Genomic DNA, 28,000 nt, shown 5'->3' with positions numbered 1-28,000 from the left:
GTAGGTATAAAGGTTGGACAGCCCTTGACGGTATGTTACAGCCCCTGAATTCTTATTAGATCCCAGTTACCATTAAAACACATGCACACACGTTTTGTAGATCTGTGTGCTTGAAGAAGTTTGAGTGTGTAACGTTTTCATGGCTGAACACCATTGTCCATGCTTATATTTTTCAGTAGGAAAGTACTGCTGTCTAGGATTGCCATACGTCGGCAACAGTGTCCAGTCGGAAATCGGCAAAAATGTGCAGGAAAATCCAGACATATGGCAGCCCATGTTGACAGTGCCGTTTTCCCATAAAAACAGCTCTAAAACAGCAAAATAATAATAATCAGATTTTGCCAAAAAAGCTGAACAACTTTGGGCAAAACTCAAAAAAAAGCCCAACAAGTTTGAAATATGGCAACCCTAACTGCTGATAAAAGAACATCCTATTATGGTCAAAATGTGAATGTGTTAGAATAAGAATATTTTGGTTGGCAGTCAACCACTTTCTCTGGAGGTTGAGCTGCTTTGTGTCACTGGGCTGGGTTGCCAGATTGCAACCTGCATATCTTCACAGTTTGGCACAGCAGGGAATCCTACTTTTTATGTTGAAGGAGAGAGCCAGGCATAGGAATAGGCTAGAACGTAAAATCCATTGCTATACTGTCTACCGCATCATTATGATGTTTAAGACCACAGTATACGTCAGATCAGCCTGTGAATTCTTAGGCACTGCTGCACCAGAAACCACTATGTACCTAGAATTTAATTGCTAGAAGCTATTTAAACACTGCGGGAGGCAGTGGAAGACAGGAGTGCCTGGCGTGCTCTGGTCCATGGGGTCATGAAGAATCGGACACAACTAAACAACATTTAAACACAAACCTAAAGTTCTGACAATCCAGCCAAAAAGAATAACTTTTCATTGTGTTTTATTTCTATGTGAGAGATGTAACATGGCACATACTTAACTCTTCTAGTGAAATGGATGGGACTTAGAAGCACTTAACTCTGGCTGGATTGTCAGCAGGGTGTTTCAAGTGCAAATTCTGCCAGTGACATTGGAATGGAGAGAGCATAAAAATCAAGCCAACCACAGCTTCAGTTTTCATTTAGGAAAGTCACATTGACATCATCTGGCCAAGTTCCTATTGGAGGACTGGCTAGAAAATGAGCCAAGTCTTTGCATTTGTCCCAATTCTACCTAATGCAATGATAACTGGTTTTATGTTTCAAAGGTTATGCAAGATCTTTAACCTCTAAGTTACAGCTTATGCAAGCAGGACTCTGTTACTTAACACCATCCCTTCTCTGAAAAGATGACTTGACTCTTGCAAAGGAAGCCAGCCCTAGGTACAACTCAAACAACAAATTAATCCCAGTCTGTCATTCTCAAAGGACGTGCTAGGGACCAATGTTCTTGTGGAATTAGTGCAAAATATAATCAGTTAATGGTCTCAACAAGATAGATAGATAATTCTTGCAGCAAATCTCTTCAAATTTAAATTATGGTGGATTAAGTCCAGTTTGAAAAGTGTGAATCTGAAAGTTTTAAAAACCATACATGTGTGACATGAGCTCATGTCACTCCTTGCCACCCTCCCCATGCAAATAAGTTTCAGGTGAGAAGAGAAAGCAGTTCTGCTAATAAAATATGAACAAGCGTGAGAAGGTTGAATCCAACAAAGTCTTTATTAAGGAAGCCAATGGTGGCCAATGGTCTGACGCTACAGCCAAATACAAAAGACATACTGGTTAGAATGAAATAACTGAGTGTCCCTGAGCACATTTGGAGCTTGGGAGATTCTTTTCAGCTCTAGAACTGAACTGGACCATTTCAGTCCTTTCACGAAGTTCACTCCTGGTTTCTCCAAGCTTTCTTTGTTTTAGCAGTCTAAGAGCTCATTCAGACTTCCCCTTTAGCTGACATCCTTAATAAAATTAATTAAACACTGCCCTGACGTGCAATATGATGGATTACAATATATCAATCTATAAATAAATAAAGAGGCCACCAGGTCCTTCCTCAGATTATCATCCTTCAGGCTGTCCATTCTGGGATCTGATCACCTAACATGTGATATTAAAATACAAAATGAGCATACATCAAGTTCTTAGACAATTCTTTAAAATTTGGCATGTGTTTGTTTTTGCTGCTGTGGGCAACCATTCTCCAGTAACAGCTAGTTTAAAAAATCAGAGTTGTTATCAGGAAGATAATGAACATGGATCTGGAAAGGAGGCAGCTATGTCTTGGGAGCTGCTCTTGACAGGTAAGGTTAACAACCTCAGCTCTTGGTGTCAGAAATATATCTGATCTGTTTGCAAGTGAAAGAGCTGCTATCAGATCCAATTCCACAGCACAAAATAAATCGTTTGAAGGATGACCCTGCCAGCGGTCTCCCAATTGATGGGGGATTTCAGAGCACCCTGTCTAGCTGGAAGCTCCCTCATGGCAGCTACACAGGAATAAACATCAATGTATTGGCTGCTTTAGCTGACATCCTATGGAGATGGTTTCTGTCTGGGGAGCTTCTTATCTCTAGATCGTCCCCCCTGTACTCTGTTGTTCTCAACTATTCTCTTTTCTTTCCAGATGAATGTAGCCAATGAAACTGATGAAAAATGTCGATAATAATGGCTTTGCAGATTTGTAAGGCTTAGTGGGCTCTAGCTTGCAAAAGCTTATGGCATAATAAATCTGTGGTATAAGGTACCACAAGACTCTGTTGATTTTGATGCAAAAGGCTAACAATGTTATTTCTCCAGATGTTTGGCCAAATTATGTTGCAAAATTAAGGTGTGCATTGCAAACACCACTTGAAACACCCAGAATGAATGACTGCACATTCCTTTAATGTACAAATGCGGTTTGAAACACTGTGAAAAAGAATGACCACGTGTTTTAAACTGGTAAAATTCATCAACCCACTGTATATATTTTTAATCAATGCCTTAAAAATCCACAGCAGATCAGAGTCACACTTGTCTTACTGATCATGCAGAATCGGCTATATAGGTTGTCTGTTCTGCATCTGGACACCTCTCTAGCAATGCTAGGTATAAGGCTGCAAGTAAGAAATAAGAAAAAAGAAGCAAAATCTTTATTCAGAGAAACTAGTGCGCAAAGAGTTGACTATTCAGAAAACTTGCATCTGGCATTAAACTCTTGTTGATTGGAACAAAAGGTAAGTGTGTGAGATGCTCTGTCTTTGAAAAAAAAACTTTGCCTAAAAACACCATTGTCAGTGCTTCCCAAAAGTCAGCAACTGGTTCATAGGTGCTGTTGGTTTACTTTACTTTGATTTTACATGCAGCACATTCCTGCATAGATTTGCTGTCTGTTTCCTAGCAACTCCACCTGCTGTCTTGTCTAGTAGGTTAAACAAATATGTAAGATTTTTCATAGTAATAAACAGAAGCCAGCTATCACCCTTTCTTCGCCTCGTTTAACCCAAAGAAGATTGAAATGCACATTTATTTATTTCCTGTGCTGAATATTTTCTTCTCCTTTATGTATCCTCGCGCTCCCTGGACCACACAAAAAACCTGCTCTCAATTACCTTGAAGGAGCCACTTGCCCACAGGCAGGCCCCTCATGACTACATGACCTGTAGAGCAAGGCTGTTGGCCTTGGTCTTCAGCCATAGACTTGACACCCTCAGTCTCCTTGGTGGGAAAGAAAGCATACTGCTCAACTGCCCCATTTTCGGTGGGACATCCCAATTGACAAAGTCGTTGTCACAGTCCAGTTCACGGGCAATCAAAGTCCAGGCTGGGGATGTCAGGACCGGTGGCAAGATGGTGTGGTGGGAGCAGGAGTCCAGAAGCCAGGAGTCAGAAAGGCAAGAGTCTGAGGGTCAGAGAATCGGGAGTCAAGAAGCCAAGGGTCCAAGGATCAAGAAGCAATGAGTCAAGGAACCAAACGTAGCAAGGTAGGGAACGCGTTGCTGTGGCAAAGAGCCGAAGGGAAAACGCTGACCTTACATCCCTTCCTGGCTCTTGCCACCAGGTGCTGTGAGTTACCAATCGGCCTCACCTGTGTCAGAACAAACTTAAGAAGGCAGAGGCCTATTGGTCTTGCCCCTTCAGAACAAACTTAGGAAGGCAGAGGCCTATTGGTCACAGGGCCTGGCTCCTGCACGCACACCTGACAGTCATCTCGGCTTCTGTTCCCAATCCCGGGTGTCCCATTTTGGCTCCCATGCTCTGGCCACACCAGAGCATGGGGCCCAAAGACAGGCATTTTACCATCCTGCCCTGTGGAGTAAGTCAGCTGGCTAACACCACAGCATGGGACTGAAAAATGGGCTGGCCGGCGCAGCTTCTCCCAAGGCTGCGCTGGCTGGTGCAGGCTTAGGCTGTGGAGAAGGAGGAGGCAGAGGCTGCAGATGAAGGAGACATGGCGGCTGTGAGCAAGCAAGGGGGTCGAGGGAAGGGGGTGGCGACGGGGCGAGCAACGGGGGCAGCGGGGTGGTGGTACCTTGATTTTTTCTCTCCCAAAATGTTGGGTGGTATGGGAAAGTGCCCACACCACTAGGAGATTTCTGTGTTCCCCCAAGCTTGAATGACCTGCTCGTTGCTAAGCTGTTCACATATGGCTGGCTGCATATGTGTGACCTCGGGTCACAGGCGCTTCAGGTTACAGACTCCACTAACCCAGAAATAGTACCTTGGGTTAAGAACTTTGCTTCAGGATGAGAACAGAAATCGAGCGGCGGCAGTGTGGCGATAGCCGGAGGCCCCATTAGCTAAAGTGGTACCTCAGGTTAAGAACAGTTTCAGGTTAAGAACGGCCCTCCAGAACGAATTAAGTTCTTAACCCGAGGTACCACTGTATCCACTGTCAGTCCTGTGCAATATCAAGTTCTAGAGGACATGGACTAGGAAATCACTTAGTTATGCTCAGCCAAATTATAGCAGAGGAATGGATCCATTCTACCCTGCCTAAGGCCATGGAAGAGATCTTACAATTACTTCTGGGCATGTGAAAAAAGACCTTGCTTGCTTGTTTGTGCATGCTTAACTAGGAATACGTGAATTGGGGGCCCTTCAGAAAGACGACTAGCCAACTCTGCTACACCGGAGAATAGGAGAACCCAAAGACAGAACAGGAAATTACCCTGTATTTTCTGAAACCCACAAAAAGAGCTAGGCTTTTAGAGGGAGCTCGAAGTATAAACATGGCAACCTGAATTCTTTTCTGTTGAGGTTGCCTGGGCAACCAGAAAATTAAAATGAAGGCTGTACAGTATATATGTATTGATTTTACTGCGTCCCAACTGAAATGTCATTTTACTTTGAGCAACTGCACAAGTATATTGGAACTAAAATACTTTGGTCAAAAATATGAACTTAAAACAACACCCCTCACTCTTTTGACCTTGATAATAGCAGTCTTCAATCACAAAGATAAGATTATAGCAACAATAAATAATAACTGGCTGTCACTGCACTCATTTTGTACCATACACCTTTTCGAGATACCATCAGATGGATGATTTTGATTACAGTGTTTAGGATGACAGCCAAGATGGGGGAAACTGTATTTTAAAATTAATATGTGTATATTTTGAAGGGACAAAAAGCTATACGGGGATTTCTCTTTGTTATCATCATTAAGCAGTGAAGATGCATTGTATAACTGTTAACATTTAATATTATTGTTATTGAGGACATTTATAGATCAGTAACTATTCCCTGGATTACTTACAAACAGAACAATCTTTAAAATATAAAATAATTATGACTAACAAACAACAAGACAGCAAAAATAAAATAAAATCCTGACATCAAAACCAGCATAAACAGTTCAGAGCCTGGATTAACCTGTACTAGGCTACAACAACTCACCTTTAGTTTAATTTTAATATTTAATATTAGCAACCACATGATCCTTGCTAAAGAAATGCAGAACTATCTGTTTTGCTGTTACCCCAGGATGGTTTACCTTATCTATTTTTGTTCTATGCTTATGGGCTGGCACAGTGAGGTCAGGCTCCATCCATACCCTCCAAAATTTCTCTGATGAAGGGCAGTACAGAAATTAATCACCATCATCAACATAATCATCTCAGGATCACCCTAAACTGAAGCCCTAAACTCTCTCAATAAGCAATTCTTTATCCGGAGCACCAAAGAGGAGGAATAAGCTGGAGAGAATTGTTTAATTTCACCTGGTCATCATGAAATAGCAAGCTACTCCCAAATAAAAAAGAAACATGAGTTTTAGTTTACTGCTATGCTACAGCATTAGCCGCAAGTGTCTTGGAAACCGTCACAAAACACATGGCATCATTTTGTCTTTGGGTGGGATTGTGTACCCATGGCCTTTTTGAGATAAAAATGTTGCATGAGGAAATGTTCTTTGGCAGCTAGTCTACATTGCAGCAGTACAGTGCATTAAAATCTCAGGCAATTGTTGTGGTGCTTATTCGGCTCGAATATTTCCAGGAAAGTAGGCATGTTGTAAAGAGAATTCACAGAACAGTTATTAATGCAATTAAAAGCTTGGAGCTGAATGCCAAAATTATTGTCATTATTACAGCATGGATAATTTGGAGGTCACAAACATCAAGAAGAAACAGAAGTAACTTAGCACAGTATGAGTAAGATGGAATGCTGTACAGTGGTTGGTACCTTGGGTTAAGAACTTAATTTGTTCTGGAGGTCTGTTCTTAACCTGAAACTGTTCTTAACCTGAAGCACCACTTTAGCTAATGGGGCCTCCCGCTGCTGCCGTGCCACCACGGTGTGATTTCTGTTCTCATCCTGAAGCAAAGTTCTTAACCCGAGGTACTATTTCTGGGTTAGCGGAGTCTGGAACCTGAAGCGTCTGTAACCCGAGGTACCACTGTAATTAGAAAGATGGCTGTCAGGAAAACCTTGATGAATCTCAGTCCTTCTATAGTACACAGCTGTAAAAAACCAACTTGTCATGTGTATAGAGGGAGGAAAGCTAGGACATAATATTTATCCTCCTTTCTCATTCCAGACTAACCAGCATTAAGTGAATAAGACTTGAGTAGGCAACTTCAAATTTATAACTGCTGATCTACCAAACACCCTCCCATCAAGAGCAATCTCACTGATCTGAATGAAGCATGTTTCCCATAATGTATGCTTAGGACTTTAATTAAAAATTAAAACAAGAGTTTTAAGTTCTTTTTCCTGGCCCCACCCCCACCCCTGGCTACATATTGCACTCATCCTGCAAAACTAACCATGTGCAAACCAAATTCTGTCCAAAGAGTAGGATGTGCCAACCAGGTGTTTTGGACTACACGGGGGCAAAACATTTTCCCCACAATTTGTATTTTTACCATTCTCTTAATGTGAAAATTATCCAAGGGGAAGAGAAAATCTAGATGGAATTATTATGGGTAGGGAACATGTTTTCGTCACTCTTAGCTTACTTTTGAGGTAGCTGTGGGGTGTTAAGAGTGCCCTTTTTTTAATTCTGTAAACTATGTCAACTATGACACCAGTGGTTTGCACACTACCAAACATTTAGAAGACATCTGAAGGCAGCCCTGTTTAGGGAAGCTTTTAATGTTTAACAGACCACTGTATTTTACTATTTGTTGGAAGCTGCCCAGAGTGGCTAGGGAAACCCAGCCAGATGGGCGGGGTATAAATAATAAATTATTATTATATTATTATTCCTGGGTTCCCACATTTTAGGTAAAGCCCAAGGAAAGACACCAGGAGGTAACCACTCCCACGCCATGAGACATTTTCAGATTAGGAAGCAAAGGTAGCTGACAAAGCTTCAGTGCACTGGATAAATGTTTACTGAAAAGGAAAACATGCACAAACCATTCTCAACCAACTTTCAAGCATAAAGCTGAAAGTTCTAAAGGAATTTCAGAATGCCTTGAGAAATTCTTTCACCTTTGGTGGACGTGCCCAAAGATTAAGGCTTTCTGGGAGATGATCTATAATGAAATGAAAAAGGTATTTAAATATACCTTCCTGAAGAAACCAGAGGCCTTCCTTCTGGGCATTGTCGGCCAATTGGTGCCAAAGAAGGACAGAACTTTTTTTATGTATGCTACAACAGCAGCAAGAATACTTATTGCAAAGTATTGGAAGACACAAGAGTTACCCACCCTGGAAGAGTGGCAGATGAAGGTGATGGATTATATGGAATTGGCGGAAATGACTGGCAGAATCCGAGACCTGGGAGAAGAGTTGGTGGAAGAAGACTGGAAGAAATTTAAAGACTATCTTCAGAAACACTGTAAAATTAATGAATGTTAAAATGATGTTGGATTGAAAATAAGTGGCATTAGCAACAAAGTTAATAAGAATATGCAAAAATGAATTGATAAATGGATGAAAATATAGAGTTATAATATGTTAAGATATAGAGTTAAGATAAATGAAAGAGGGTAAGGATTTGCTGATCTGACTATTTAAATGGGAATACAAAAAGGGGAGGTGTGAGGAGGTCAAGGAAACAAGCTAATGAGTTTAAAGTTACTAAAAACGGATTTGTTTTTAATTCTTTGTTATCTATTTGTTTTTTGTATTTTGTATTTTTATTCTTCTTTTTTCTTTTTTATGTATTTTTCTATGTCTTCTTTTTTGTATCTTTTTCTTTCTATGTGACTTTTTTCTATTTTGTAAACTTATGTTTTTGTAAAATCTCAATAAATATCCTTAAAAAAAACACCAGAATGCCTTGAGAAAGAGGCAGAAAAAATGGAAGCTTGTTTCATAAAGTAGGGCTGCCAAACATCCAAAATGTGACTTTTTTTGTTGAAAAAAAGCTCAACAACTTTTGGGGTTGTCAGGGAACTGTCATCGGAAGAACCGGTGGTGCAAGGGCTCCCAGAGGTTGGGAGAGACTTATCAGCGGAGGAGGGAACCAGCAGGGGGAGAGAAAGAGCTCCAAGGGAAAGTGAGTCGGAAGGATGGCTCAGAGACAATTCCAGCGAGAACAGTGGGGAGGTTTCAGGACCTCCTATAGGGACACCCACTCCTCGCCGGAAACTGTCACGCAGAGAGTCCAGAAGGCGTGTTTCCGTTAAGGAGCTTTTATGCTGGAAGAAATTCCGTAAACGCCCACTGTCGGATTCTGCCAGCGACTGACGGAGCCATGCTTATGGAGCTCCGTTACAGACAGTGGTTTGTGGACTTAGCCAAACACTGAGGGACTAGGAACTTCACGCACAAGCAGCTCATCATCCCATCACAGGGGTGTCCTGGTTTTTACTTTTTGAAATGTGGCAACCCTAACATAGAAGAAGAAACTTTTGAGAAATTGGAGAGCGGCTTTCAGCGCAATGGAGAAATGACCCTTATGGCAACTGTGGTCATCTTCGTCAACACAGCGTAGTGAATCAGTAAATGGACTTTCTGGTACAAATTTGATAGATTGCGCCCTAGAGAGCACTGTGGCATGTAGCATTTGCATGGCATAGAGAAAATATTCTTTAATAATTCAGAAATTATTGGTACGATGACAAATTAGTCCCTTGATCACTAAAACCTTCCCCCATTATATTGCAAGTTGAAAGCAAAACAATGTTGCTTTATCCAATCATCAAGAAAAATATATTCTGCTAATAGTAAAAAAGAAAGAAAAGTAAGTAATGCAATAATCAAGGAATACTGAAAAGCAAAACTTTTTTAAACATCATATTCTTTTAAAATATGTGTATAAAAAGATTCTGGTAGGACTCCACGCTAAATATATCTTTACAAGTTCCTTCAAAGCACAACTATTGATTTCAACTACTTCAGTCCCCCCTACTGTTATGCAAATAAATAAGATTATGTGGATGGGGAGGATATTTGTTTATTATACCCTGACACCCGCCACAAGTGAAGTTTTCAAAATTAGACTGAGAAGCTGTAAACTCCTGGAAACCTGGATGGGGTGAGAGACTTAAGAGTAGCGGAATCAATATCTTGCCCCCAAAAGCCCTAATGGGGTTTGCAAAAGCCTCCTTCTCTCTAATTATCTCTGAGATTGTTATATTTTATGACTGAGAGAGGTTTCTCTGCTGGTGGAAATTTACACCTGGTGTGTGAGCTACTTTCTGGCTTTCAGAAGAGTCGGTCATTAAAGGGTTGAAGGCAGACCAAAAAGCATGCTCTAATTGTTTGAGCCAAAAATGCTTTAAACAATCAAGGGAATTCTGAGTGCTTAAGAATTTTTTAAATTAATATTTATAATTCTCTGTGTTCATGACGAAACTGTGCCTTGGAATCAAAAGTAATTTTGCCACGCCAGGCCTTCTTTGTGGAAAAGGAATGTGTTTTGATAAGAGATAACGCTGTCAAGCTCTTAAGGTGGAGACGCGAGTTGTAATGACTTGTTGATAATATCAAGAACACACAGTGTGGCAAATACATCGTTGGACATTCCAGTGGCTGCCAGCATCCCTCAGCAAATGTTTGAGGAGCAAATAAAAGTGAGTAGAGCTGAGACTGATGAAATGGTGAATAAAAGCGGAGCAGAGAAGGATGGAATGGAAAGCGCAATCAAAGAGGACTCAGAGACCGAAGAACTCCTCTTCCTGGCCCCACCGTACCCTCTGCCTGCATCCCATAATAACTCTTGCTCTCGTCCTCATGGACCCACCCTTTGCTGGCACAAACTCCCGCTCAGGCCCTCCTTCTCCTCCTCCCACCTGACCCACCCTCTGCCTGCATAGTTTTTTTTTAAAAAAATAATCTTTATTGAATGATTTTATGCTACAAAAAACAACACAACCACACTACCACCAAATACAATTAAGAAACAAAAATCACATACATCAATATTTAGTTTATTTGTTATTTACCGTCTTATTTCCTCCCAAACATTCCATACAAAAACACACATATGTGCAGACAGCCAGACACCCACACCCAAAATGATAATAATGAAAGTAAATATTTTTACCCTTTTATCTTACAAAATCTTTTCTTCGGCTTTGACTTCCTGTCAAGTCCCTTTGCATACATTTTATCTTACAATCGAATGCACACAAAACAATAAACCTTTCTATATAAATTTTCCAATACGTTCTGAAAACATAATAAATCCTTAATTGTTATCCACCTCCTTTTAGTTGCTTTATCACTCGAATGCTAGCACGGAGTCAAAACTATTATTGTATTTTTGAACATATCTTCTATAACCATCCCATTTTTCCGCAAATTTTTGCTTTGAGTTTCCTCTGAGTTTGCTAGTCAATTGAACCGTCTCCACTGCCTGCGTAGTTTTGAGGAGGAGGAGCTTAAATATGTGAAAAAAAGGCATCCCGTTTGAAGCCCAAACAGGACAGGGAACACTTTTCTCCAAAAAACGGACAATCACGTTTTTCTAGGGATGGACTAATAAGCTTGGATCCTAGAACAATAGGCAAGTAGGATCCTAGAATGCAACAACTGATTGGCTTGCAGGAAAAAACCAATCAGGCTCCAGGAGGAAGTTAATCAGCCTATGGTAGGATCCTAGAATGCAACAACTGATTGGCCTGCAGGAAAAGACTAATCAGGCTCCAGGAGGGAAGCAGAATCAGCCAATCAGACGGGACTCATTGTGTAAATAATGTATATAAAAGCCTGAGGTTTTGGGGGAGATTCAGTCACTGTTTTACAAGCTGCAATAAAGAGCATGAAATCACTACAGAACTCTGACTATATTTCAGACATCAACCCGAGTTGCACCCTGATGTCTCAGGGCAGGTTGCAACAATTCAAAACACAACGATAAAAGCAATTGCACCATTTTTAGTGCAGCTGCAGCATCCCAGCAACACACCAGCTTGATGTAAAGCCACGATGGACTAGGTAGCAGGAACAGCTGTCTGTATCTTTTCTGAAGCATACGCATGCCGGCACATCAGAGTTAGGATCAGGCCACCAGTCTGCTTTGGAAAAAGGAGCAAAGCCTTCTTGCCCTCCTCATGTGTATACTCTCACTGACGTCAAAAGGATTACGAATCAACAAGGTAAGTGGGTTTGAGCTGAGAGAAATCTATTAGGCAGCAGAATAATCTCCCAGGGGAAGTGAGTATCTGCTCCATTGGTTGGAATGGGAAAAAATTAAGTAGCTGACAACACACCAGAAAGTGTCCTACTGGCAGTAACCTTGATCTAGAAACTGGGTAGGTCAGATGACCCATTGCTATAAAATTGCATTTCACATGAGCCAAAGCACACTAAAAATGATTGATTTCCAACATGTGTCACCCCCATTTCACCCTGCTTTCAGTGGTATATTGTAATGTCTTCCATTATCCCCATAATAACAAAGCCATCCATAAATCTTTCAGTGATGCCTTCCTAGTTATCTCCTGTTAAAATGCTCATCTCCACTCCAATTCAGAAAGGACACAGTGGTGCGTAACCATTGTGAGTTCCCTATTATGTGTTAACACACTTATCAGAGCTACGCTTCTCTTTTCTGTGGCTTTGGTATTTCTTTCCCCACTGGGTACATTAAAATATCTTCACAGCACCAGACCAAAGCATCCACCGTAATATCAGAAATTACATCGAATGTAATAATATTATCTAACCAGGTGACACACACTCCGATGTATTTTCTATTGTGTTAGTACAACGGGCTAAAAAGCTTACCAATCAATAAGAAGCTCTCAAGACGCAAATTGGTAATTTTATAAGAATACTGAGGATCAGATCACAACTTTTCATATTTGGATCCGCCCCACCCCACCCCATACTGATTTTTTCACAGCTAGGTGCAGGCAGTTATGCACCATGTGCCCATAGAATCTGAGAAAACCGTCATAATTTAACGAAGAATTGTAAGCCACATCTCACATTATTTTTTAGGTGTATGCCTAAAATGGTTTAAATATACACCACCAAAATTGTAAAGGGGTAAGGCAACAATAAGTGTTTGCAAAATTTTGTGTGGAAATGTAGGATTAAAAAGGCCAGCTTCCTTCAGACAATCTGCTCCACGCATTCATTCAATGCATGGAGAGGAAACAGGTGTTACCCTGAACACGCAAAGAGTTAAACTGCAGGGTAAAAAAGTAAAGGGACGCCTGACCATTAGGTCCAGTCGTGGATGACTCTGGGGTTGTGGCGCTCATCTCGCTTTATTGGCCGAGGGAGCCGGCGTACAACTTCCAGATCATGTGGCCAGCATGACTAAGCTACTTCTGGCGAACCAGAGCAGCGCACGGAAACGCCGTTTACCTTCCCGCCGGAGCGGTACCTACTTATCTACTTGCACTTTGACGTGCTTTCGAACTGCTAGGTTGGCAGGAGCAGGGGCCGAGCAACGGGAGCTCACCCTGTCGCGGCAATTCGAACCACCGACCTTCTGATCGGCAAGTCCTAGGCTCTGTGGTTTAACCCACAGCACCACCCGCGTCCCTTAAACTGCAGGGCCATGCATGCAAATCCCACCCTCCAACTCCCCTGGCTGGGGACTGGGGACACTGGGGGCAGGATGTGCAGGCACACCTCTGCCCTTTTACATGTTCAGCCAAATGCTTGGACATTGGGGGTGCTGTTAGATGCATGGCCATCAGATGTGGTCCTCCAGCTGCTCCTTCCTCACACATCTGATGAACACATGGCACTGAGCAATGAGCCAACAGGACTTGGGAGGTGCTTAGATGTACCTGTCGTCTTATATAATATATAAGGTGCACTTTTACAAAAGACTGTTCCAGATCAACAATTTTGAGGACATCTGGATTTAATCAGCTCTTGTTCTTCCGAATATTTAATTTACATGGGGGAAACAGCTTGCACCCTGCGTTTCTTATATTCTATTTTTATATTGATGGCTTTAAAATGCAGTGCTCACAATTATTTTGATACAGAAGAATGTTCGACTATAACAGCAGTAACTGTGTTCCTACTTCCCAATCTTGCTAATCATCCTTGAGGGAATTGCCAAAGGCTGGAGTGACACAAGAATGCAGAGCAGTTAACTAGTACCTTTTAGAAGACCTGAAAAACTGGTCAGGGGATTGAATCTGACATATCAACAGTAATTAAATGATATTTGCATTTTGTTGTCAAAGCATTTTTACTCCTCTCCACAACAACACGGATGTGAAGTTTATTGCTTTCCCAAATGAAAAGCAACATGGACATGTCTTTTAAGGAAAGCGAAGTTTAGCATCAGCTTAATTAAATAGTTTGAAAGGCCACCCTGTTGTTTCTGTAGCAGTGCAAACTATCCCACAATACTGTAAGGAATCTGATTATGTCACTGAAATTGCAGAAAAGACTATATGTAATCAATACCCAATGAATCTAATGCACCTGAAATGTCTGCATGAAAATATAATGAAATCAATGAAGCACTGTGCTTTGCTCCCCCCCCCCAGTAAAAGTGCACACAGTTAGTTTGGAAACTAAAAGGTAAAAGGTAAAGGACCCCCTGGATGGTTAAGTCAAAGGTGACTACGGGGTGTGGCACTCATCTCGCTTGTCCACAGACAGCTTTCCGGATCATGTGGCCAGCATGACTAAACTGCTGCTGGCGCAATGGAACACCGTGACGGAAACCAGAGTGCATAGAAACGCTGTTTACCTTCCTGCCACAGTGGTACCTATTTATCTACTTGCACTGGTGCGCTTTTGAACCGCTAGGTTGGCAGGAGCTGAGACAGCAACGGGAGCTCACCCCATTGCACAGATTCTAACCGTGCGCCTTCTGACTGACAAGCCCAAGAGGCTGAGTGGTATAGACCACAGTGCCACCTGCGTCGTCCCTGTCTTGGGAACTAAATCTGCCCCCATTTATCTCTGTTTTGGGGGCAATGGGTGACTTTCAGCTGCCTCAGCTGTGTTAGACAGTGCAGCTTTCAACTTAGTGGGAATAAATGAAAAACAGCCCTTGTTATCATCCTGGCTTTACATCGCTTGGGGTGTTTCCACAGCAGTGGCCTTTAGTGCAGAGGCATCACTTTTCCATATTTGGCTGGGAGTAGCATTAAGAGAGAGGTTCCACGTGGCACTTACAGCAATGTATTGTAGTATTACCCAGCAATGCCATTCCCCATGGCCATAATCATTCTATAATGTTCACACACAAGTTTTGTTTAACAAACAAAAGTCCCATTTAACATTAATTGAAAGTCCCCTGCTTTGCAGGCTTAGCCTCTTTATTATCGCCTGTTGATCTGGGCTGATAAAAAGTATCTGATTAATAGCTTCTCCAAATTGCTGCAATGCCAGTTTCTCTTCCTGCAGGGGGTTGTGGTGGAGGGGGTGCTTTAATTATGGAATTAGTCTCATTAAAAATAAAAGTGCTCTGTTTTGCTGCCTATAGTGGTGTTCTGCCATAAAAGTGGAAAAAATATGGGAAGGCAGAAATCTAGGACAGGGGTTAGCAAACTTGTTCAGCAGGGGGCCGGTCCACTGTCCCTCAGACCTTGTGGTGGGCTGGACTGTATTTTGAAAAAGAAAAAATAATGAGCGAATTCCTATGCCCCACAAATAACCCAGAGATGCATTTTAAATAAAAAGAAACGTTCTACTCATGTAAAAACACACTGATTCCCGGACTGTCCACAGGTCGGATTTAGAAGGCGATTGGGCCGGATTTGGCCCCCGGGCCTTAGTTTGCCTACCCATGATCTAGGATATGGAAAATGCTGAACCTAAACCTCCGCTGCCTTGCAGGCTATCTTCAGGAGAAGAAAAGGCCAAGGAGTAAGCCCTACACAAATGAGGAGTGGAGTCCCTAAGATGGTAGGATGGGGCCTTCGTGTGACTCCTTCCAGCCATTCCTCCAACCAACCTGCTGCCGAACATATTGTTCTGATTTCCTTTGGACCACATCAGGAAGGCTGGGAGGCGGGGTCTTGCCAGAGGAGTGGTGGCTGATGCCCACTTGGAGTAGTATGGCAGACAGCAGTATCACAATCATGTGGAGCCAGAGCCAATGACTGGCACAGCCATGCCCTGAGTTGTTGTAAGTAAGCATACCCTCCAACATTTCTCCAGTGGAAATAGGGACATCCTATTCCATACCCTCCAACATTTCTCCGATGAAAATAGGGGAAAGTGGGATATTCCAGGATCAAATCAGAAACCGGGATGGCTTCTGTAAATCTGGGACTGTCCCTGTAAAATAAGGACACTTGGAGGGTCTGAGTAAGAAGGCAGGCAGGTTGGTGAGTCAGTGCCCTAATGGACTAACCTCTGCTGCGTATCTGGAAATCTGGGTCGCCTTTAGTGACACTCACACTGGATGCTGAATGTACTCCAGACCTAACATAAGACCCCACTTATTTTCCTTCCCCACCCTGCTCCCTTAGCATAATCCACAGGCAGTTGTGGTGGTTTACCATGATATTGTCGAACGAAAAAATATATATATTTGGGATGTAAGAAAATAAGTGAGCCTTCAAAAGCTGACAATTCCAGGGGGAAGGTTCTTTGGTTATGCAAGAGTCTGACAGTGTGTGAACTGGCTACGTTATCTAATATTTCTGTTCTTGTCTATCTGCTTTTAGCAGGAATGCAAATAACCGGTTCAGCGTTCACTGGAAAGCTTTGCTGATGACTGTTGGTTATGCTATACAATAGAACAGGCACAACCCATTTCTGCCCTTATGTCTTCTACCAGAACAGCAATACAAATATCCACAGTTGCCTCCCCACGCTGCCTCCTGAGGAGAAGGATTTATGGAACTTTCTATGCACCCTGGAGATCAGGCAATTTTGAAAGCTGTAAACCATAAAAACAGAAAGTCTGTCAGCTCCAAGAAGCTCTTCTAAGTCAATAGAAAGGCAGCTGACGAGTCATAGCAACAACTGTTTCAATCACAATAGAAGAGTCAAGTATTTCTCTTTCCCATTCCTAGTTAGCAACCCTCAAGTTTTTACTCAGTGACGCAGTAGGGCTTGTCCTTGTGACTATTTTATCATGGCCTCGGTATTATGGCTAGAAACTATTGAAGTGCTTCCCAAGTCATGATAGACAACAGGGGGAGCTGAGTGGTGCCCTTCAAATGTCGCTGAACTACAATTCTGATTACCCCTGACCTTTGTCACCACATATCTAAAGAAAGAAAGATAAGCTCACCCACAAACAAAATGCATTTCAGTGTGTCCACATTTGGCTGGCATGCATTTTTATGTTGGATTCCAGCCCCACTGCCACATTATCAATGAATCAGGAAAATCCAAATTAAAAATCCAAATTGCTGCAACAGAAAAAATCCAAATTGCTGCAACAGAATCCCTGAACTGGACCTTGTGCAGAGAAGATATGAATGCTCTCCACCACAAAAATGAGTTTCAAACTTAAAACAGCTACAAATAAAATTGCAAGATACAACATAACACGTTGTTCTTAAACAAGCAAGCAATGTGATCCCGTATTCTTTTAGTCCTTAATACAGTTAAATAAACATTCCTCTCTCTGGTCCCAGAGAGAGATCCTAAGCAATTTGCTTGTATCATCATTGCAGGACTAATCAATTAACCTGAAATGGAACACCCATCCTGTTTTTCTGCATTTGTCGGAGTGAAACCTTACCTTTCGTGCCTAATCTTTGCAAACCTCTCTACTTTGCAAATGCAAACCTTTACCCAAGTTTTTAAACTTCAGTGCATACAAACATTACATTTAATGCATGTTAAACTCATTTCTGTAACAGAGATGTCATGCGGACAGCACGGAAAATATTCACAGGGCACCCCTGGAATTCACTTTAAATTACCATATGTACACACCTCTAAACCCTTGACAATTTGAGCTGGCAAACCCAACTGTGATGTGGCTTCTGCTCTTCTTAGCACAGACACAGATTTGGCCTGTAGAATTTATATAAACCATTTACAGTGTTCACTGGTGGCATCTGTGGGAGAACTGAATTTCAATCTCAAGGTGAATATATTCTCTCTCTAAAATCTAGTAAGAGTCAAAGGGTGTGTTGGGGAATGTGTCACTATATCTCATAGCTGGCAGAAAGGGGGTTAAACTATCTCCAAACAAGAAAAATACTTGTGACTTTGATGCCAAGAGCCTACTCCTGCGGGAAAGAGATACAGCGCAAGGAGGACTGTGTTAATGAAGCCTAAAGGGACACAAGATAAGGGACTACTCAGCTTTGCAGCCTGAGGTAACCCCTCCAACTTCGCAAATTTTCTCCTCCTTGTTAAGCCTAAGGAAACTTAGACTTTCTGATTATTACATTATGCTTTCAAAGCTTTGCTTGTGGAAATTAGTAAGCAAGATTTGGATATGCCATTCACGAGCTTGTTTTGTATTTGTTTCAAAGCTAGGGCATGATCCATCCAAAGGGAACTGCTTAAATAGCACTGAACCGTGGTGGGAGAGCCATGCATCTCATGGCATCTCCAAAAGAACTACTGTTCAGGGCAATGTAAATGTACTGCCAAAAGTGCACCTGAATGCGAAACCCATTGCAAGTGGTGCACTGAGAATGGGCAACATCCATGTCTGAATATGAATCGTTTCCATCCAGAGTGCATTTTTTCCAGCGGAATGCCTAAATGAACATGCATCTCCATCAATATTCTGAGCAGAGGCGGTTTTAGGGTAGCATGACCGGTTCGGCCGCACTAGGCGCCAAGCTGCAGGGGGCGCCACTGCAGTGCTGGAGAACAGAGTGTGAGAGGTGAAAGGTGCCAGATTTTAGCATTGCACAGTGCACCACTGAAATTTGAGAGTCTGCCACTGTTCCGAGTCCTGTGAGACTGGAAATGTGGGGAGGGATCTTACTAGGCTGTGCTGGTGAGAAGCACAGCACAACAGGTGACATTGCTCAGTTGTGAGAGTAGCACAGGTAGATTCCACCCGCCTCACTCTCCTCCATTCAAAGTAAGTGCAATGGAAGGGCAGTTCCCTCCTCGGTGACATCACACAGCCAAATCTGACTGACTATGTAATACTATGACATCATCATTCACCATGTGACCCAGCTTGGCTGTAACCATGCAGTGAGGAAGAGAGTCCTAAATGTGGCACCACAAAAACGGTGTATCATGGTTGTGAATAGGCATGAAGTGCTGGAGTGAAAGAGAACCACTGAGGGAGGAATTTTTAAGGGATGATCTGCACTCCTTCAAAACCCAACATTGCACATAAAAAAGAAAAAAGAAACCTGAGGAAACGTTGGATGATGACGATTACTGTACAAGACAAAAGATTTGAGCATGTTGACTCTCCCACTGAAGTGGGAGACACTGGGTGATTTGAAGTAGGTTTTATTCAGAACGAGTGAGATTCTTTTAAAATAGAGGCAAAGGTTACAGATCTTAGCAAGAAGATTTTCCGCAACTGACACTGCACTTCAAGTAAACCTTTTTGAGAAAGGCAGTAAAAGTGACAGGTTATGCCTGATGAGTCACTTTCTGTGAAACTCAGTTCTTCTGCCAAAGCACATCCCATAGAAGTGAATTCAATTACAATAACAAAAAACCCTTTCCATTTAACATGCTGTGTTAAGGAATTTCCATGTTCACACAAGCTCTAAAATGCTGACAAATTGCAGCTGTTAAAGGCCATGCCTAAGAGATGTGTTATTTAGGTGGTATGGTGTAGTGAGGGAACACAGTACATTTTATGGATGCACCATGCAGAAATTCTTAGCAGTTTACTTGTTGTGGGAAGCTGCGCCTGTAGAATTACAGAATTCCTGTTAAATATAGACAATGGCTGTGGCAGCATTCTGACTCAAGTCCTTTTTTTGGGAGGGGGTAACTAATGCAGAAGCTCTTGGGGAGCTTTTTATTTTATGCCCCCCATGCTTCTCAAACTGTTCTTAGTCATCTGCTATGATTTCTCTTCCACTTTTCACACTTAATGTATCTTATCCCCTCTGCCCAAACGACCACTTTCACTCATTCCTTCCATTATATCCATTTCAGTTTTCTTTTTTAAAAGCACCTTCTATCTCTCTTTTTAGTTTCATTCAGCAACGCCTCCTCTGGTCCTTTTCCCTCAGAGAAAGGGAGCCTCCCTTCTCTCCTACCTCAGCCATTTGGATCGCACTTTTAAGTTTCTGATTGTTCCTTTTTGGACGAGTCTTACCTGCCCCACACCCGACATCACATATGATACAAGACAGGTAGATGTGGTTGTGGGAACCAGCTTCAAGGGCCAAACTGGAACCACAGTCGGGCCTAATTCAGGCCATGGGCTGGCGGTTCCCCACCACTGAACTCCTCCTACCCACTGCGTCAATGTGCATATTTTAGTACTTATTGTTTTATAAGCTGCTTCAAACAACCCAAAAAGATAGCAGTACAGAAAAACTTACATTATGAATTAACAGCAGTAGCAAAGGCTCATATTGATTTCGTTTATGAAGAAAGTATTCCACGAGGCAGACGATGCAGCTTGCCTTCAGAGTCTCTCACAGTTAATAAATTAAACTGCCAGGGGTGCAGGGAAGACAAGTATAGTTACAACACTAGCCATTAGCCATTATTAGCCATTCTAACACCTGGCAAACATGCACTACAGTAAATTAAGTAGAGAAAGCTTTATTCTGAAAGACATATATGAACTTGTACCAGAAAGAAGGGTGGTTGAAATACATTGTCTGGTGCTAAGTGCAGAGTAGATAAAAGGTTAACAGGATCTGGGGCATGGCTGGAGCCTTCTAGGGATGGTGACGTCATTCAATATCCTCTGTTTGCGTGGCTCAGCAGATCTTTGGATCATGGCAATTTAATCCTGCAAAATACTCTGCCTTTGTGTCAAAAGCAGTAGGAGCTAAGAGTGGCGTGCATTCCAAATTGACTCACTGTTTATGCTTGATGAGGCCAAACTTTATCAAGCTGGCAGCGATCACACAAAACTCATGATTTTAGCCAACAATCTTATCAGCAAGACACTTCAACAACCCATAATAATGCCTAGTGTTTATACAATGCTTGCAAGTGTTCAGCAATTTCACATGCATTATATTGTTAGAAAACGTGCATCTTTCTGCAAGGAAGAGTTATTATTATCTCTTTATTGCAGGCTAAAGGGGTGGGGCTGAGGGAATGAGAGGCTACCAAGAGCCACCAAGCATGTTCTTGGCAGAGAAGAGATTCAAGTGAGATTCATAGCTCAGTCCTGATGTATTGTTCAGTTTGAGCTACTACAGTGAGCCACTTGGGCTTGCTGATCGGAAGGTCGGTGGTTCGAATCCGCGCAACGGGGTGAGTGCACGTTGCTCTGACCCAGCTTCTGCAACCTAGCAGTTCGAGAGCATATCAGTGCAAGCAGATAAATATGTACTGCTGTGGCGGGAAGATAAACAGCGTTTCCATGTGCTCTGGCACTCATCATGGTCCACCGTGTGCCAGTAGCGGCTTAATAATGCTGGAAAGCTGTCTGTTTAATTCCCATGACCTGGAAAGCTGTCTGTGGACAAATGCCGGCTCCCTCGGCCTGGAGCAAGATGAGCGCAGCACCAAAATAGTCACCTTTGACTGGAGTTAGCTGTCCAGGGGGTCCTTTACATTTTACCTTTACTAATAGTATGGACTTCATGCATCTTTGCAAGATATCTGAAGGTAGGGTTATATTTAGGCTGCAATCCTAAACATAGGTAAAGGTAAAAGGATCCCAGACCGTTAAGCCCCGTTGCAAACGACTCCGGGGTTGCAGTGCTAATCTCATTTTACTGGCTGAGGGAGCCGGTGTTTGTCCGCAGACAGCTTCCGGGTCATGTGGCCAGCGTGACTAAGCTGCTTCTGGTGAACCAGAGCGGTGCACGGAAACACCGTTTACCTTCCCGCTGGAGTGGTACCTATTTATCTACTTGTACTTTGACGTGCTTTTGAACTGCTAGGTTGGCAGGAGCAGGGACCAAGCAACGGGAACTCACCCTGGCGCGGGGATTCAAACCGCCAACCTTCTGATCAGCAAGCCCTAGGCTGAGTGGTTTAGACTGAATAAGTAAACATACTTATTAATAAATGTACAACTGAATTGTTCTGATTCTGATTATATCTTACATTTATATACCACCTTGCTGTTTCTGTAAATAGTAGCCATGAAGCATAACTTCATTTTTATGCAGAAGTCCACTCCACTGCACAGCAATAGGTTGAAAGAGACTTAACTACATTAAAACAAATATGTCTGCATTTCCCAAACTATCTTAAAGATAGGGTGTGATTTTACAAAATAGACATGCTGTATAGAACTGGCAACCTCAAAATATGTTGAAAAATACTGCCAGACCAATGCCCAGTTGAAGAAGGGACATTTAAGTTTTATGCAGGTTCATCAACTCCCTTTCCTATTTAGCTTAAACTTAGGAATTTTGACAAATTTACACACTGGAAATTCACTTTGACGCTTGTCAGCTCATTCTCTGCACCCTTAAAACAAACATTGCATATGTAGTTTTGAAATTTACAACCAAAATCCACACCACGCAATTAGTTCCTTGTATCAAAAGAGGAAGACGGTAAGATGAAGTTCCAGCTGTGGTGGGGACTGGTGAACAGAGCAATGTTCAGAAAAGCATAACCACGGAACCAATGAAACAAAACACTGAATAGGGTTTACCACTTCCCTGAATGGTGTGACATTCATGAAACAGTGCTAGCTGGGTTTAGCTTACTTTGGAAGGAGAGATCACTGGAGACTTTGGGCAATCTCAATTTCTGATAAAGTGGACAGTAGTCCATGAAAGCTAACACCATAAAAATCTGTTAGTCTTTCAGGTGTTATGAAACTATTGTTTTTTGCTACAAAACAATAGCAGAGTCTGGAAGTTATGGTGTTCTTGTAATATTTGGGTTATTTACAATTGAGAATATTTGAAGACAGACAGTATAGAAGATCTGTTTCCTTACTTTCAGATCTCCAGAGAGGCACCCCTAGATGCCTTCAACTTACAGCTCAGCTCTGTGCTTTTGCCTTTCTATGTAAAGGTAAAGGTAAAGGGACCCCTGACCATTAGGTCCAGTCGTGACCAACTCTGGGGTTGCGGCACTCATCTCGCTTTATTGGCCAAGGGAGTCGGCATACAGCTTCCGGGTCATGTGGCCAGCATGATTAAGCCGCTTCTGGCGAACCAGAGCAGTGCACGGAAACGCCATTTACCTTCCCGCCGGAGCGGTACCTACCGGTATTTATCTACTTGCACTTTGACATGCTTCCGAACTGCTAGGTTGGCAGGAGCAGGGACTGAGCAACGGGAGCTCACCCCGTTGCGGGGATTCGAACCGCCAACCTTCTGATTGGCAAGTCCTAGGGTCTGTGGTTTAACCCACAGCACTACCCGCATCCCGCCTTTCTATGTATGTCCTCTTTTTTGTTCCCCCATAGTTCTCTGACATACACACTCCCTAAGTTGTTTCCTTGCTTTAGGGTGGGGGGATGGGGACTGAGTCTCACCTTCCAGAGGTATCTCATGCTATTTTCTAGCCATTCTGAGCCATTTACCTATCATTTCCCTAACAATAGATGTGTCTGGCATGCTTGGCCACTGATGGCTGAGAGACTTTAAAGTTTCAGTTTAATGTTTAAAAAAAAAAACAAGTTATGAGAGTGATAGCTTGTTGCATGACAGAGTAGGCTATACAAATAGAAACACCAGATTCCTCCCAGCTCTGTATTCAATAGAACCAGAGGCACATCTTCCTGTATAGAGTATATTATAGAAGCCTTCATAAACCCATTTTTTAAGGTGGACTGTAGGTTGCTTTATCTAGCTCCACTGCTGAGCAAGCACAGATGCTACTAGGCTCATGAGAAGACTCACTAGAATTAAATATTTTGGTTCTTACTAAGAGAAGCAGGAGAACTCTCCTAGACAACATGGAGTATCATTTTATGTTTTAAGGTTTGTTTTATGATTCAATTTACACAATTTCCTAATTCAAGAAAAACATTAGGGTAGGGGTAACCCAAAAACATTTGCAGAAGAGATATTCAGAATTTTGACCATGATCATCTTAGCTGGGATTAAGAACACAGGCAAGAAAGTGACAGTAGCACGTATGAATTTTTAAAAGAGCAATAATTATTACTGCTACTTTTAATACTTCGCATTTGAGACTGACAGAATTATCTGTATGATTCCAGAAGTGACTTAAAACAACAATGCAGGCAGACTAAGTAGGGGTGAAACTGCTGCAATTACAGAGAGCATTGACCATGCCTGTTTTTTGTTGTTTTTTTTAAAAAATGTTTTAATTAAACAATTTCAGCATAACAAATTATCAGTCCAAGTAATCAATTACATTATTTCTCCCCTCCCCCCCCTCCTCCCCCACCAAGGACTTCCCTCAGCTCCCCTCTCTGATATCTTTGCACATATTGTTCTCTGCATGTTATAAAATTGTACATATCCTTGCCTTATCTATCATGTATTCAACGAATAAATTTGTGGATGTTTATTCAAAACCTGCCAGGGAGTCCAGTTAGACCATGCCTGTTGAAATAAATTCTCAACAAGATCTTACAGACTTACCCACCATGAGGTATGGTCACTGCTAGACATGGGAGGAACATCAAACACATCCATGAAGAATACAGATGCCATCCTTTGTACGCTCATCTGGCAACATGTTCCAATGGACCCCAATGCATATGATCAGGTAATGTAATGTCAATACATGCTAGCCAAAGTCATCAAGGCAAAACTCATATTTGAATATCAGGGCTCCTGGAATCAACAAATAAGGAACAGAATAAAAAAGCAGCACACACTAGTATCCATACTCTTCATAGATCTGCTTTTATTCATTTTTTAAATGAACTGCAACTAAAATGAGAACAGTAACTTTTTAGTCTAAACTGGCTTGAGACCTAAAAGCTAAAGAGTCTTCATCTGGTTCATTACTTATGCACAAAAAAATAAACTCTGGGCCTTTATTCCTCTCACACCTTGTTCCCCAAAAATTATATACCACATCTCCTTTACTGTTGACGGCTTCCTACTTTTAGGAGCAAGTAAACCACACATGAGCAGTGCTTTTTTTCTGAAAAAACATTTAGGGGTACTCTCATTTTCCTACTCATATTGAAATACTCAATGATGCCAAACTTGGATTCACAAAATGTTTAGGGGTATGCGTACCCTTGTGTCTCCCCAGAAAAAAAGCACTGCACATGAGAATATATTTTCAGACACTTCTGCAGCATTATTTTATATGACTGGGTCACAGTCACTTCCTTCATGTGGTGATTCTCATGTAATCATTTTTGGACCATAAGCTTGTGGAAGTTCCAGTGCTTTTCTTCTAGAAAAAAGGTACCACTACTTACCATGAAGTTGTTACAGTAAATACAGTGCCACACTTTTTAGCCAGTGTTTTTCTTCGAGGGGGAAAAGGTGCCGGTACTGCGTACCCTTGAGTATCCTCAGAAAAAAAAGCATGGGGAAGTTCTAATATTTAGATGTTTGCTGTCAAAGCATTTGTACAGTCACGTGAGCACCACAACTGACAAGGCATTGCACCAAGAGTCTGCAAGTTTAGTTCTCTCATAACTGCAGGCCTCAGTTAATGCTAAGTATCATGGAGCAAAGAATGCTCCAACTACCGCACAATTGCACGCTATAGCAAGGTTATGCTTAACATTTCTACAAGGCAGGCTTAAGCAGTATGTGGACTGAGAACTCCCAGAAGTGCAAGCTGGATTTTGAAGGGGCAGAGGAACCAAAGACCAAATTGCAAACATGCGCTGGATTATGGAGAAAGCTAGAGAGTTCCAGAAAGACGACATCTTCTGCTTCATTGACTATGCAAAAGCTTTTGACTGTATCGACCACAGCAAACTATGGCAAGTTCTTAAAGAAATGGGAGTGCCTGATCACCCCATCTGTCTCTTGAGAAATCTCTATGTGGGACAAGAAGCTACAGTTAAAACTGGATATGGAACAACTGATTGGTTCAAAATTGGGAAAGGAGTACGGCAAGGCTGTATATTGTCTCCCTGCTTATTTAACTTATATGCAGAATTCATCATGCGAAAGGCTGGGCTGGATGAATCCCAAGCCGGAATTAAGATTGCCGGAAGAAATATCAACAACCTCAGATATGCAGATGACACAACCTTGATGGCAGAAAGTGAGGAGGAATTAAAGAACCTGCTAATGAGGGTGAAAGAGCGCAAAATATGGTCTGAAGCTCAAAATCAAAAAAACCAAGATCATGGCCCATCACCTCCTGGCAAATAGAAGGGGAAGAAATGGAGGCAGAGAGATTTTACTTTCTTGGGCTCCATGATCACTGCAGATGGTGACAGCAGTCACGAAATTAAAAGACGCCTGCTCCTTGGGAGAAAGGCGATGACAAACCTAGACAGCATCTTAAAAAGCAGAGACATCACCTTGCCAACAAAGGTCCGTATAGTCAAAGCTATGGTTTTCCCAGTAGTGATGTATGGAAGTGAGAGCTGGACCATAAAGAAGGCTGATCGCTGAAGAATCGATGCTTTTGAATTATGGTGCTGGAGGAGACTCTTGAGAGTCCCATGGACTGCAAGAAGATCAAACCTATCCACTCTTAAGGAAATCAGCCCTGAGTGCTCACTGGAAGGACAGATCCTGAAGCTGAGGCTCCAATACTTTGGCCACCTCATGAGAAGAGAAGACTCCCTGGAAAAGACCCTGATGTTGGGAAAGATTGAGGGCACAAGGAGAAGGGGACGACAGAGGACGAGATGGTTGGACAGTGTTCTCGAAGCTACAAACATGAGTGACCAAACTGCGGGAGGCAGTGGAAGACAGGAGTGCCTGGCGTGCTCTGGTCCATGGGGTCACCAAGAGTCGGACACGACTAAACGACTGAACAACAATCATGCAGCAGTTCTCCATCTAATCTGGTTCATAGCCCGGGGTTAACATGTTGATTCCTTTTGGTAACTAAAGACTCACCAGGCTTCATTGCTAGGAGTGCCTACTGCCAGCTTCTTCCTGGCTCCTCAGGATTTGGCCCCTCAGCCCTGACCCAGTATATTTTGGCTGTCCTCAGCACCATAGAGTTGGCACCTGTGTTGTTAAACATAGTTTTTATAGATGAATGCTGTAGTACTTTGTGAATCCTGTGCCTTTGGTTGTAATTGTGCTGTTTAGCTTTTTATTTTCAGTTGTTCTGTTAGTAATGCTTTATAGATTGCAATTGTTTTACTGAGGATTTGTTAAATTATTCTATATGATTTACGTTGCATTTCTGTTGTTCTGATGTTACTGTCACATTGTTTGCAAACCGCTTTGTGGTTCATGTGAATGAAAAGCAGCATAGAAATATAATAAATCTTTTAATTTGCTTTATTGATTTTAAAAAAGAAAATTACAATCAACAAAAAACCCAAACAAAATATAAACTGAAATGTATTACAATTTACAAATGACAAATTCTTCTGTTGTGACTTCCTGTCACCCCATCCAAGAGTCCCAATTTTCTTTTGAGTAGTGCACTTTTCATTATCACTCCAAACTTTCCCCCAATGCTTATTTTAATAAGATTTTCTATGTTTATACAGGGGCGTGGTTTTTTTGGTTGATTGTAATTTTCTTTTCTAAAATCAATAAAGCAAATAAAAACATTGAAATATAATAAATCAAATCTCTCTCACTCTCTTTCTCTCTGTGTACGGTCCCTTCATTCCCATCAGGGGAAGGTGGGGTATAAATAAATATCTAATAATTGAAATACTTTTTAAAAAAATCTCTCTCTCTTCTCTTTCCGCCCGCTGCTAAATATTTAAGAGTCAACACCGTGTGTGTGTGTGTGTGTGTACACACACACAATTTACTATGACATCATCTCCACGCGCTCTCGGGAAGCAGATACAAGAGAAAGAGGGTGTGGGGGGGAGGTAGAGAAATAAGAACAACAACCCAGAGCGAGCGACACCCCCTGAGAGAAACACGCGGCTCCCTCCTCAACCGCAACAGACATGCGCACATGGACTCTCAGTATCTACAGATATGTGTGTGTGTGTGTGGAGGGGGGGCGGAAATAAAAAGCGGGTGGGGCAAGACATTTTTTTCTCTCCCAAAAAAAGGGAGACGTCGCGCAGGCGCAGTCTGGACCAAAATGTCAGCGTTTTGACAGTCGGAAAGAGACGCGCTACAGTGGAAAG

General features: G+C 42.1%; 1 long non-coding RNA gene across 3 annotated transcripts; it reads right to left on the bottom strand.

Moving 5' to 3' along the window:
• Window position 1: 1 nt before the first annotated feature.
• Window positions 2-27,957, bottom strand: LOC310761332. 3 transcript variants are annotated; one of them, XR_014547394.1, is made up of 4 exons: window positions 27,664-27,957; window positions 24,381-24,575; window positions 20,217-20,331; window positions 2-308 (listed from the first exon to the last, which is right to left on the bottom strand). It is a non-coding gene; the product is annotated as an uncharacterized lncRNA (long non-coding RNA). The 3 variants fall into 3 exon arrangements; XR_014547395.1 differs by lacking the exon at window positions 2-308 and having other exon boundaries at window positions 20,186-20,331; XR_014547396.1 differs by lacking the exon at window positions 2-308 and having other exon boundaries at window positions 20,186-20,331; window positions 24,385-24,575.
• Window positions 27,958-28,000: the final 43 nt, after the last annotated feature.

Source organism: Podarcis filfolensis (assembly GCF_964270895.1).
Source record: "Podarcis filfolensis genome assembly, chromosome: 4".
Taxonomy (NCBI): domain Eukaryota; kingdom Metazoa; phylum Chordata; class Lepidosauria; order Squamata; family Lacertidae; genus Podarcis; species Podarcis filfolensis.
This window is presented reverse-complemented; position numbering and strand designations above follow the sequence as displayed.